Source organism: Struthio camelus, chromosome 1, assembly GCF_040807025.1.
Source record: "Struthio camelus isolate bStrCam1 chromosome 1, bStrCam1.hap1, whole genome shotgun sequence".
NCBI lineage: Eukaryota > Metazoa > Chordata > Aves > Struthioniformes > Struthionidae > Struthio > Struthio camelus.
In genome coordinates, this window is record NC_090942.1 from 18639248 (window position 1) to 18651862 (window position 12615).

Sequence of the window (12615 nt, forward strand, 5' to 3'; positions counted from 1 at the left end):
AATTATTGACATTTCCTGCTGCTAACTCTACCCTCATACAATGATTATGATGTCTTTTCAGTTACCAGTGAGTAAATATGCCTTGTAGATAGCTTGTCCACAGAATAATGCTTGAATGAAAACAAACTCACAGAATCACACAATAGCTAGGGTTGGAAAGGACCTCCAGAGCTCATCTGGCCCAATCCCCCTGCTCAAGCAGAGTCATCTAGAGCACATTACCCAGGACCATGTCCATCTGGGTTTTGAATATCTCCAAGGATGGAGACTTCACAGCCTCTTCCACACCACCCTCACAGTAAAGAACTGTTTCCTTGTGTTCAAGTGGAATTTCCCATATATCAGTTTTTACACATTGCCTCTCGTCCTTTCACCGGGCACCACTGAGAAGAGTCTGGCCTCAACCTCTTTACACACTCCATCAGATATTTATACACATTGATAAGATCCCACCTGAGTCTTCTCTTTTCTAGGCTGAACTCTCTCAGCATCTCCTCATATGAGAGATGCTCCAATCCCTTAACCATCTCATGCCCTGTGCTGCACTTGCTCCAGCAAATCCACATCTTGTATTGGGGAGCTCTGCAGATGTAGCCTCACTAGTGCTGAGCAGAGGGGAAGGATCACCTCCCTTGACCCTCTAGCAGCGCTATTCCTAACGCAGCCTGGGATACCACTGGCCTTCTTTGTGGTTGTAAGTTTGTATCTGAAGTAAATATACAGATATTTAATAGTGAAAAAGTTTATGAAATTTATTTCTTCTCATAGCAGTATGGATCAAGTACTAGGTCACTTCTGAACAACTCTGAGCTTTGCGACTGAGTTTTGACTAGATTGTAACACAACAATATATTACGTTTTTCATGGGTACCCTTTACCAAGGTGAACGGCACAGGGCTACACTTTGCCTGCTTTGTTAAAAATGTTGGTTGTCATGCACAGCTGAAGAAAGAAACTCCGCAGAGAATTTGTATGGCTTAATAAGCACTATCAGAACACAAATATCATGAAGTTTTTAAAATGTGGGAAAGGACGTTCTTAAATGACTACTGTTGAGACAGAGCTACAGGACTAGTGCCCTGTTATTCAAGTCTTTTGCAATGTTTTAATTAAATTATTATTTTTTTAGTAGCAACATTCTTCCCTTCCAAAGGGGAAAAAATACTATATTTTTGTTTTTCTCTAGTTATCTGCCTTTGGAACACATTAACAGAGCAATCAAACTGAAATAGCAGCCTGCACACTAACAGCTATAACAAATGTCTGATTCCCTGCAAAGAGGACCTCCCGTTAATGCCCTTATTGACATGATAAGCAGGTAAGCCTGAGGTATATAAAATCTGGAATCCATTGTGTTAAACACTTATTTGTGTTCCTAGCATAATTTTCCTATGGTGAGTATGTTAGCTTGTAATGTCAAAACACTATTACAATACCTTTTGAGTGCTTGAAAGAGTTAACCATTTTCTTGATAATGAACGGTAAATGGTGTACTGGCCAAACATGATCAAATAAATTTCACATAAACTCAATAAAGACATAATGTGGTGCATTAACAAACTTGCTATCTTTTATAGCTTTAACAATATTAGTGCTGTTATCCGAAACCATAAATCCCACCCTCAGTCTCCACAGGAATAATCAGCAGTTCTACTTCTCCAAAGCCTCTGCTCTTGTGATAGAGTATCTTGTCCAGTTGGATGAGACACTTTATTAGTAGCTGAAAACTACTTTTTGGTCATATTGAAGGAGAGCTATAGTTCCTAAGCCATATATTAACTTTGAGGTGCTACATAAAGCCAGCAGGAGCAGAGATCTCAAAACCTCACTGAAGCAAGTTCTTTGCAGTGCCCTATATTATTTCTAAATTATTTTGGACTACAGACGAACAGCTATTTATGTTGGTTGTTATAGTTAGGTTCTGTGCTTTATAAATCAAGGTACTAAATGTTTTCCTTCAATAAGCAAATACTGCAGAAGGTCTGAGGTCTAGTATTTTCTCCACATATGCGGTGCAGTTCCTTACTACTTGAAATCTTTCCTAGGTGAAACTAAGAGAATTGTGAATGGTAAATGTTATTACCAGTGTATAAATTAGAGAGGCAAATAAGAAACATTGATCTGACATTTGCATTTGGATTGTTTAGGACCGTGCTTCGGTGATGTTTACACACTGTATGTAAACATAAGGATTTTGATTTCCTGGCAGAAACATTCCTCATGCACTGCTATTTATAATAAAAGAAAGAGGGGAGGGGAAAGGAGAAGAGGGGAAGGATTCCTTCACCTGGCCATGAAAGTACTTACTTTGGGGAAAAGTTTATATATTGCATGTTCATTTTAACATTTTATAATTTTGATAAAAGTGTACCAGTTAGTATTAATTGTGATGTATGACGATTAGGGCACTATGAAGTAGAATCAAGTTGCTGATATATTTCTTGCAGATGGTGAAAGTGTAGATTTATGAGTTCATTGAGTAGCAATCCTAAAACCGCAGAGGGAAAGGAGTACAGTGTCTTCTGACAAGCAAGATTGTAAAGAAGATGCTGTGCACCTCAAGGCTTTATATCAAAGGTATTCATTGTGTAATGCATTAGACATAAGTTCTAATTTTGCTATTTCCGACAAACCTGGGTCTACTGTTGTTCCACACAGCGGAAAAATGCCCTCATACTCTCTACAGTGGCGTGACTGTGATGAAAGAAGAAGCTGGGGATCAGCAATTGAGAAAGAAACACAGTTCAAAATACGGTACATGTTTATGCTGTGTCATACGGTATGGTGCAGGGGCCACCAAGGTAGCAGTTTTTGAAACATGAGAAACATGTCTACATTGTGCTGTAACATGCAGATGTACCAGCTTCAGGGTCTCTTAAGTATGCTGCCTAGTAGACCCACACTAAGCCAAATTGATCTTTGGCATAACCAATTAATAATAGAGTACTGAGTGCAGATCTCAGTTATGTCAATGCGGAGGAAGAAAATGTGCTACAAAAGGTGGAATACTGGTATAATTCAAGAATAAATAGTCCCAAAGGGTTTGTCGGGTTTAAGCATGAAGGAAAAATGAAGATTTTTTTCCCCATGAATAGCAGAACTCAGTTTTCTAGGGGTTTGCGACTTGTGTCTCCCAAGCCCACCCACAACAATAACCCAAATTTTTCCCAAGAATCTTATGATGCCTCAACCACCACCTCTAAACAGTATTTTAAGGACTCCAGTGCTGCCAGTACGTTTTCACTCAGCTTCCACTCCTGTCCCCAAAGCACCCTCTTGAAGTGTCCTTTGTTCATCCCACCTTTGCTTCACACTGTTTTGGTCTGTCACCTGGGAAAGCAGCAGAGCATGCTGTGCCCAGCTCAGACGTGCACATGCAGGCTGGTCAGCCAACAAGTTAGCTGTTTCCAATGAGGATTGATAACGGCCAAGTTTTCCCTGCCTTCCCCTTTCACTGAGCCTCTCTCCTCTCCTTCCAGAAAGCATTTATCTTTGTTTGAAATGTGATTGGAAATTACCAGAAGTTAGACTGGCAGATGAGCACTGCGATCATGTGAAAGGTGTGCAAAAGTACTGTACAACCCAGTACGACAGAGAGCTGGAAGCTAGTTTGGCAGTCAGCAGTTTCTCTTTTGCATGACATTGATCATTGGATTGTCTGTTGAGGCGCTGAGTTGCCCACAGTGATTCCAGATTCTGGAGTCCAAAAGAGGTCCTAATGTGGGATATTTGTCAATTACAAGATTATTCTTTTAAGCAGACAAATTGAATTAAATTCTTTGCAAAGAAAAAGGAGAGAAATAGAAGGTTACGTGTTGTAAAACTAGGAAAGGCTTGCAAACATGCTTAGACATATTTAAAATTTTTTAAAGATTATTAGCTTGTTGATCACATTTTATAAAAGCTCTGATCTGTTTTATTTGCTATAAGCAGTGCCTGGAGATATCTCTATGTAACAGTCCATTTCAGGTTGTGGAAATTCAGCTTATCAGATCTTCTGGAAAATAGATCTAAGTAATCAGTCTTGAGGACCTGCCAACTCTCTCCTTGGTACTGTGTAAGCATCATTCAGTTTCGACTTTTAGTCCATTTTCCTTCCGGCAATCCCTTTTATGATACAAAGAAATTTGCAATTTGTCACAACAGGAAACAGAAAAGCTCATTTTTTTTAAGAAAAAAAACCTCAAAATCATCAGATCCCTTAATTTTAAATAATTTAATCATAGAAAAGTGGATAGTAAGATTCTAAAATATGTTCTATTTGAAAAATGATGTTAAGGAAAATGTAAGACAATACACTTTTTATGGTAATAATGTAACTCAAAGTTGTTACTCCTCAAATGAGGAAACAGAGGCGTGTCAATATTAGATAACTATTGCAAAGTCACGTTCATAATCTGTGCTAAAGGTGGGAACAGATTCCCTGTCTGGGACTTCTTTTTTGTCTTCCTTGGACTGTATCTCAAGCCTATATGGAGGTATACCTGAGCAGGAAAGAAAAAGAGAAAGGGCCATCTAGAAAAATTTCCAAGCCCATCTGAATCCATGATATATTGATTCAGATATGTCATTGTGGTGCCTCCTTTGTGTTTATTTAGACGTCGTAAAGTACAGCCTTTACGTGCTGTTTTGATTTTAAAAATGCTGAAGTATTTTTAGATATTTTTAATTCAATTTAATTTAAAATAATCACACTACTATTAAAAATCAACATAGTACTTTTATTAGCAGTTTTCACTGCTGGAGGCAATGAATTTTCTCAGATAACCACACTGAAATATTTTCCAAAAAATGTAAAGGTGTTAAAGCTATTGAAAATTCTGTGGGTGTTTTGTGATTACCTCTCTTGAAAATATGGGGCCTAACCTCATTGTATATTGTTCTAATCCAATACAGAAATGTCACCCTTTGCTGTAAAGATTTCCAACTCTTTCATCAATATTAGTTCATTGTGTCTCCATGAGACAGATCAGTAACCACCTCATATATGGCTAAACTTAAATCATAGTTTAAAAAACTTACCTACAGTCATTCAATGAATGAAAACAGGACTTCTGACAGGCATTCTCCTTGTATAGCTAAGTGGCTACACTTACTCACCGAAAACAAATTCTATTGTCCATTCAATGATGGCTTTTCGATGATAGTTATTCACACTGAAAATGTGCTTGTAAAGGTTCAGGCAATTCTTACCTTTATTTCCTTCTTAGCATGCTGTAATATTTTCATGTGAGCATCGTATCTGTGGCCTTTTTAAAGTATCATCCTTTATATGACAGTGCTTTCTGCTTACCCTGGTTTCATCAATAGGTAAACCTTTTGCTCACTTCTTATCCATCAACAGCACTGTCATCTTTGTGAATTATATTTGACATTGGAAAGTGACTGTAACTGTATGACAGTGACAGTCAGTTGACCTGTTGCTTAACTATGTCTAATATCCACACTAGAAAAAGTAGGTTTTGATTGTGATTGTCCTGCAGTTTTTCTATTTCCCACAGAAAAATCTTAGTATGACCAAGACAAACTTACTGAAGTGCTAATGCATCTTGCTGCATCTGTAAAAGCTCTCTGCATCAGAACTAGAAAGTATATGACATAAAATTAGATCAAATAACTTTAATGTGTAAAAATGAAAAGTTGCATTACCCAAACACTAGGCATCTGTGCCCCATATTCTGGAATCCATAACCTGTGGCTGAATCTATTTATTTACAGGGGCACCCTGTGGCTGAATGTGTTAATTTACTGGGACACTCTGCACAAATGGGTCCTGGTTCTTTAGTTGGCCGGATTGGGCACTAGCTTGGAAGACACTGTGGCTTTCATGCAGCGTTTGAGTTGTCTAGTCAACAGTTGGCAGGAAAATAGACAACAAAAAACAGAAGTCAAAACTATGTCCGAATTTTCCCTTTTTGAAAGGTAAAGTAGCTAATCTGGAGAAATATTTCTAGCTTCTTGCCATGCAAACTCCTATTCCTTCCCTGAAGAGTTCCTACTCTCTTTCCTCAGGTCTTGTTTTCCTTCTACTGGTATACAGCCAGTCTAGGTATGTTGTCCTATCCCCAGTCTGGCAGGTGAAGAGGGAGAGTCCTAGAGAGACAGCTCCATGGCTTTTGTAAGTGGTTTTCTTCTACTCTTTTGGCACTTAAACTCCAAATGGCAGATGAATGTGGGAGGTTGGTTTTGAGAGGTGGGATAGAAAGGGGAAGCACAGTGCCCTGATGGCTCCCGTGGTGCCAAGTCCATTTAGATATTCTTCTCAAACTGATGGTTTGATTCTAAACTTACGAAAGCACCCCCCAGAACTTTTTGAGAGACAGGAAGGAACTGAGGTTTCAGCTTTCAGTGGGTGACAGGCTGTCTTTTAATTATATGCCTCTTTCTTTGTACTGCCTATAAAGGAATTTCAGACAAGTAGCTTAGATATTGATGTCTACCTTGAAGACATTTAATGAAGTGAGATGAAACTTTTCCCATATGTCTGACCAAACTCTGTTTTTACGCATATAGCATGTATTTATTTTCTTCTGTATAACTCAAACTATTAATGTAGCAAAGGTTACAGTGGTTTGAGTGAAGACAGTGTCCTCTCTGTACAGGCTATGCCAGAAGATACGAAGGACAATCAGAGTTTAAATATAAAATAAACTAACTTTTCAGTAATTCATACAAAAATATTTGGAATATGCTAGCCTGGATGAAGTTTAATTCGCTCTCTTTAGACTCAGACATGATAAGCTTTAAAAAAGAAGGAGTTGAATAACAGAAAGTTTTCAAACTCTCAAAGCTCCAAGTTACAGTTTACAAGTAGGTCTAGCTAGAAAGGCAGCACATCATGGCATAAGCAATCAAAAAAACAAAATAAACAAGTCTGGGCAGAAGCAGATGCCAAAAGCTGAAAATCTGACATGATATTGGGCAGGCTACCATCTGTGCAACAAGCAGATGATTTTCTTTGGAACCTGCCATCTTGGACTCTTTTGCCTAAGATAATATTTGGAACAACAGCATCCAGAAAGAAGACACCAGAAAATAAACATGAACCTTCTGATTTTTTATGTCTACAAAGATAAACTGGCAAGTCAATTTTTTCTACATAAGTCTGGAAAGTCTGAAACTATATTCCTTAAACTGAACACTTCCATTCAATTTCTGTTCAGGACAACTATTAACATTGGAATAATTTCATTTGAGTGCCAACATCATTAAGGATTTTGTTGAAAAATATATGTATTAAAAAAAAGACAATTCATAATCAATGGATAGGACCATATTTAGACTACACAGGAGACAAGCGATATTATTTTTAAAAGGTCTGCGCAGTTGTTATTGAACAGTGTTCTGTTCTGAAGTTTCATGCAGTCAGAACTGAGTTGGTGGAAAGAGTTTGAAAATTGCATTTGCTTTGCAAGTCCCTAGTGAGACACCATTTGGAAAGCCCCATATTTAAGCCCTGTCTCCTCTTTGCTTATGTTTCTTACAGCTTGGACTTCCGAAGTCTGCTTCTGTAGAGTACTTAATTTAATGGAGTATGAATTCTCCTGGAGCGTTAAGGATTTAAACTGCAATTATCACAGACTGAATGCTGTTTTTCAAAATCCATTTTCCAATTGGCTGCTTGGAATTTCAATAACGATATTATCATATTCATGCCTAAATCCCCCATGGAACGCTCATGTCATTGCCAGCCATTTCTTTATCATTTCTATTTTGTACAACAGGGTTCTGTATACTCATTAGGTATATAAAATACACACATTTTCAGCCATATTTTCAAAAAAAAAAAAAAAAACACACAGAAAAACAAGTATACAGCTCCTACAGAAGTGTTTTTCAGTGCATTTAGCTCAAATCCTTCCTCACATTCTGAAAGAGACATAACTACTTGTATGCTGGCAGACATTACCAGTATAGCTCTACAGTCTTGCCTTATCTCATGATTTCATGAGTCTTTTGCTGTCATAAGTTCTTTGGAAGGGCCGCTATTCCAAAGTCATCCAAGACAAGTCATAGAGAGTGACCAATTGCTGTCAAAACATGTATACTAGAGCTATACAGAAAGCCCATCTTCCACATCACTCTTCCCTACTCTTCCTTGGAATTAGGCAGTGAGACGGAAACATTGGTGGTATTATACATTGAACAGATGCCAGAGGAACAGAGATATCTGTCAGAAGACTACTGGCTCACAATGACACAATATTTCACTAAAAGGATCTTTAAACTTAGAATCTGCTGTAGTGTCCCCTTGACCTAAGGAGATGAATACCCACTACAGTCAACACCAGTTCTTCAGGTCCAGTAAAGGTATCAAAGCTTGTTCTTACACAGAAGAAATTATAAACTTTCTGACTCTACATTTAGCAAAAATTAGTTTCACTTTCTTATTAATAGTCATTAATTAACTAGAACTCAATTTGCATATTTTCAAATAAGTACCTTTGATTTAACTGTGCTTTTAATTATTTCAAATATAAACAACTTCTGAAATTTTCTTCTTAACCCTTTTGACAGCTGCACCATTTAATATCCAAATAATGAACAGCTCTACTCTCTGTGGAGTTGAGAGTTTTTTGTGATTTCATAAAATAATTAGATTTAATTAGATTCTAACTATAATAGGCTTTTTTTTATGAGTAAAGTACCTGACAATGTGCTAACTGTCTGACAATGTATCCAGCCCTTAATAACTTCCACTAGCAGTTTGTTAGCATCTCAAAGGGACCAATGTTCAACCAGACCCCAGTGTGCAATTCTGAAGAGAGTCTCTTGTGTGACTGATAATTGCCAAACACGAAATAGAGTTTCACACATTTAGATGCAAACCGCATTGCTCTGCTATCAGATAATCAGAATGTGAATAAGAATCCTTCCCCTGTGACCGGGAACCACGAGCTGATGGTGACCTGCAGCTTAAAGGAGGCTCCCTGTGTTTTACCACAGGGACTCTTTTGCAGCTTGTGAGGTCTTCTCCCCTTTCAAAACAGGAAATGCATTATTTCTGCGTAAAGCCCCATCTCCTGAGGCAGAAGCCCACAATGTTGCTCCAGTGTACTTAGGATCCTGAGATGCTGACCATTCTTTTTGCCTTTTACAAGAAAATAATGTGAAAATAAAGACAGATATATCTCTAATTGAATACATTATGACTGAGGGAAGACAAATCTCCTTTGGAGACTAGCTTTGTAGTATAACCTTTAATAGTTGTTGTAACTTACACAGTCCACAGTCTTATCATACTACAGAAACATACTACAGTATTTAAAAAGAAGTGTTCATTCAGACATTTAAAAACAGCTTATCCAGAGGAACTGGCATGAAGAGCACTCACCTGAGATGTTTTTTAACTTCTTAAATACCTGCTGATCCAGATCTGTAATAGGAGTGTGCTCAGCAAATTCAAGAAGATCATAGATGTCATTATCAATTTAAAGAAAATTTCAGGGTTTTGTTCAGCTTTTTTTCCTAAATTTTCACAGAAGAATATAGAACATTCTCATTCATGAAACTGGTAAACTTGTCAAAATCTGTCAAATATGAATGCAGTTCTAGTGACAGAATTGTGTGCATTAAATTGCTAAAGTCTTTTCTCAGCTCTGGGAGATTTTTTTAAATAACTAAGAAAAAAATACTGTATGTATGAATGTTATCAAAATTAACCACGTTCCAAAAAAGAGCCAGGCCTATGCTTTAATACCTTTTTTTTTTTTTTAAATGAATAGGGCTAAAGGAGCATCTGGGACACAGAGATAATCGGTTTCAGACATTCTATAGCAAGAACTTGATGACCTGGTAAATTCCTATTTTTATAATTATCTTCTTCTTGCTAAAAAAATACTTTCGCTCTCAATCTTAAACAGAGATCTGCCTTTCAGAAGTAGACGAAATAACTCTTGTATGTATACACAAACATTAATATAAACCTCTACATATTTAAAAATATCGATATGATAATTCTTTAAAAGGTAAAGAGAAATTATGAATGCAATGGTATTGTCAGACAATTATGCTGTTTTAGGCCATTTGCTGGTAAAACAAGGAAAAGAACAAAATCCTGGCACCCCTGCTTACAACACGGTCTTAGCCTGTTTTGTGCCAAAATGAAAAATCTCGCAAATCATTACTATCAATGTCTCTGTGACTGTATTCATTTGATTTTCAGAAATTTGATTTTCAGTCTGTGTTTCTTCTGAGATTCTCTATGTTCTTGAATCATTTTTTCCCTTTTGGCTCGTTCACTGTTCTCTCTTGATTACTGTTCTGAAGAATGCACCATGCATTCTAAAGCCCAGTAAAGATTACTGTTTCTACCCCTTTGAGCAAATCACATACACTGCTATTAGAATGCAAGAAACTTTAGTAGTGGTAGATTTACATAATTTTTATTTATGAGAGAAATTCCTATAACTCTTTCAACTGCAATTCAAAAGGGCCAGTGTTGAACTGAATAGGCTTTTTACATTGATGTCTATTTTTCATGCCTTTGACTTTGTAGCTGCACACCAGTTATTACTATCTTGACGAGCTATTTTCATCATGCCCTTGTTTGTATGTATAACAATAATTGTGATCTTTCAAAGTCAAATTTATGGAATCTTGCTTTTAAAAAGAAATCTGTAAAATTACTTAAATATTTATTTTGAAGACATATTTAAATTTAGAAGCTAAGGTTCTTCTATCAGTTGATATACTTTCATTCCCACTGAAGCCAATTAAAAAAATCTTATTTAGACCAAATGCCAAAGAAATTAGGGTTAGAAGTCTATGGACGCAAAAATGTTATGGCAGAAAGTAGGTTCTCCTGTTGCTTAAAATAAACAAAAGGGAGGCTATTATTTCACGTAGTCCATTTTGGGTATCCTTTTAAAAAATAATGTTTTAAGGGATGACTAAATGTTTCCTTAGGTAGGATGACATTTTATGAAACCTCTGTATCACTGTAGTGTTATCCCTTTCCATTTGCATGACGCAGTTGCAATTGCGTACTACAAACACATCACTTAACTGTTCAGTTTCAGTGGTCTAGTCTGACCAAAGAGCCTATCCTAGAAGAAATACCACCTTGACCTATCACCCTGTGCTCTGCTTTCATATCCTTGTGTGCTCATTTCTCTCTTAAACTTTCTTTATTCTGTTCTGTTTTTACCAGTGTTTTACCTGATCTTGGGAGAAGCAGGAGAAGATGAGATTGCCCATGTTATGCCAATCACCTTTAAAAAGTCTGGGTAGAAAAAAGATCCCATAGGTAAAAATCCCTTTCCACTTCTATTCAAAACTGTGCTAAATTATGCTCAACTTTGAGCATGTAGAACTTGATCCCATTATATTCCATCCTTTGATTTTCTTCCTCATTTTCTTTCTTGTTTTTCCCTTTTTCTGTCTTTCTTATGGATTATTTACAACATTTTTGTAGTATCATGACCAGAAGTCTGATTGAAAAAAAAAAAAAAAACTTTTCAAAATAGCTTAGTCCTAATGCAACTTTACCAAGTCTCTTTAGATGATGTGGCTGAGACTTTTTCAGTTTCTCTGTAAGAAGTAATTATGCAAGCATGAGAAACAGTAACAGATCTTTTTTAATAGTGTATTTTCTTCATCTTACCTTTGGATGTGTTTGCTTTCTTACATTCTCTTTCTTTCATTCTAATTTCTTGATATTTTCAGTGTGAAATAATAAAGTTAAAAACGTTGACACTTTTGTTAACACTATTTCTCTCTTAACAGTTTTTAAAGAAAACATTTTCACTTAAGTTTGGACAAAGTTTTTATATAAAAATCAACTTGAATTAAAGCAAAAAAATAAAATAAGATTTAAAAAATGGGAAAAAGATTAACATCATATAGAAAAATATCTCATTTCTAGCTGAAATAAATGTTGTCATTTGACCGAAAATTAGATTTTTCTTTCTTTTCTATTTCATTTTGCTGTTAAAGCAAAACTCTACTTTTGTCTACACTAAATAAAAATCTATGTCTTTCTAACCGCAGTCTGAAAAATAAAAATCAATCTGTATCAACAGATTAAAAGGTGCCAGCCCTTTTTAGACTAGAGGATAGAGCAGCAGCTTGGGTGGTAAGAGCTCTATTTTCAACTTCCTCTTTGTCGGAGGGAGTTCTAAAGCAAGGATTCAAACCTGATTGTCCCTACAATTTTGATCAGAACTCAACCGCAAGCATCAGAATGTGCTGTAATAATGCATGCTTTGACCAGCTACACTCTAAGTTCCTGTCTTATTTAAGTCTTGATCAGCTAGTGCAAGTGTAACAGATTCCTTTGTAATTTTCATTGCATTTGGAAAAAAAAAAAAAACAGGCCAAACTCAGCAAAATTGAAGAAAATATTTTCAGTATCTGTCTCCTAAAACCAACTCTTTTGTAACTCAGTAATTAGTTCAGTTATACAACATCCTGAGTCCTGTTCCTTACAATAAAAAACATGTTTTCACATGAAAGCATCAAGCAAGTAGAGAGAAGGTTTTGAAAGCTTTCACCTGGTTACTGTTGCTTAGGAAAACAGAAGCTGAATATTAACAGATATTCATCACTGAAGTGCCACGTTAACTAGTGAAGGACAAAATGACCTCACACAATATCTCCAGCAAAATAAACACT